This window comes from Octopus bimaculoides, chromosome 3, assembly GCF_001194135.2.
Source record: "Octopus bimaculoides isolate UCB-OBI-ISO-001 chromosome 3, ASM119413v2, whole genome shotgun sequence".
NCBI lineage: Eukaryota > Metazoa > Mollusca > Cephalopoda > Octopoda > Octopodidae > Octopus > Octopus bimaculoides.
The window spans coordinates 54,434,664-54,436,853 of NC_068983.1; positions in this window are offsets into that span (position 1 = coordinate 54,434,664).

Here is a 2,190-nt window from a genome sequence, read left to right on the forward strand (position 1 = left end):
ATATATATATATATATATATAATATGTAATGTATGTAGGTAGGTATGTATATTTATATACAAAATATGCCAACGTGTATGTATACATACATATATATATATAGACATATATATAAACATACAATATATATATAATGTATGTATGAATGTTTATATGTAAAATATGCCTACATGTATGCATATATATATATATATATATATGCGTATGTATAACTGTTTATATATGCCTCGCAAACATGCATATATATAAATACATATGTATATGCATACACGCACGCACACACACACACGTTTACAAAGAGAGAAGCAGATAGATAGATAGATAGATAGATAGATAGATAGATAGATAGATGAGTAATATTTTCATTATTTTCATGCACATAGCTTAGGAGATCATAAGTTGGTATTTCGCCTTATCTTCATAATATTAAGTGAAAAAGAAATAACTTTCTACTTCCTGGATAGGACGCTAGCCTTCTCTCTCTCTCTCTCTCTCTCTCGGGTAATACTTTCCCCAAACCTTGATAGCAACGGCTTAATGACCCAGTCACAGAAACAACGAAAAGACCAGAGCAGATTTACTTCGAGACATATGAATAGTGTCATCTTAATGCATGGGTACACTTGGCAATTATCCGGGGTTTTCATGAAACCAGGGGCCTAATTTTGATCTATGTATGCTGTAGCCTACTACCCGGGTGTAACATGCTGCTAAGACAGCATACAATTGAGTACCTTTTACATTCATTTCTTCGCGCTCTCCATCCATCCAACCATCCATCCATCCATCCATTCGTCTGTCTTTCTGTCTGTCCGGCCAACCATCCATCCGTCCGTCCGTCCGTCCGTCCGTCCGTCCGTCCGTCCGTCCAACCATCAATCCATCTCTCCGTCCATACATGCATGCAAACACCTAAAGCACGCACGGATATTATCTTTTATCTTTTTAATTATCTACTTGTTTCAGTCATTAGACTGCAGCCATGCTGGGGCACCACCTTGAAGAAATTTTAGTCTAATGAATCGACTCGGATACTTTTTTTTTTAAAGTTTGGTCCTTATTCTATTGGTCTTCTTTAACCGAACTGCTAAACACACCAGCACAAGTTGTCAGGCTTGGTGGGGATAAATACAGACACGAAGACACATTCATAGAAATATTATATATATATATATATATATATATATATATATATATACAAAATATTGGGGTTTAGTTCACAGGTGATCTAAACGACTAGGTACGCTAGGTAAGTATTGTAACAGATTACTAGGGTTTCAAGGTTATAGCCAAGACAGTAGTTATGGAGCCATTGCAGATTTTCAATATAGTGGAAATATAATTGTTAAAGAGGACAACAAACGTGAAGGTAAGGCAAACATCTCAAGTCATATACATTATTATTATTAGAAAAAAAAAAATTCAGTCTTACAGCTGTTTCAGGACTTTAACGTACATGGATTTACGCAGGATTGCACCTAAGGACTTGAGGACTTACTTATAAACACTCTACACGATCGGAAAGTTGAACTGAGAACTTTTATGCTTCTTTTCTCTTCATCTCTTTATTCATTTCCTCTTGACCTCTATGTCATCATTTGATTAATCTATACCCTTCTCATTTTCCCTATTTGTCTCCGATGACGGAATATCACATACTTTGGGATATCCCAGAAACAGCTGTAAGACTTTTAATTTTTTTTTCCAATAATAATAATGTATATGACTTGAGATATTTGCCTTGCCTTAACGTTTGTTGTCCTCGTTAACAAATATGTGTGTATGTTTGTGTGTGTGGTTCAAATTTACAGAAAACAAAAGACGAAGACAGGTGTAGGAACAACAAGCAGGTACCATGCTGTTGAGAAGCAAACTTCTTACCAAACAGCTATGTCTGCGCCTAATGCTTATAGAATATTTTTTTTTTAAAGTGCACCACCCTCTTTACTTTTTTACTCTTTTACTTGTTTCAGTCTTTTGACTGTGGCCATGCTGGAGCACCGCCTTTAGTCGAGCAAATCGACCCCAGGACTTATTCCTTTTTAAGCCTAGTACTTATTCTATCGGTATCTTTTGCCGAACCGCTAAGTCACAGGGACTTAAACACACCAGCATCGGTTGTCAAACGATGTTGGGGGAACAAACACACACACACACACACACACACACACACACATATATATATATATA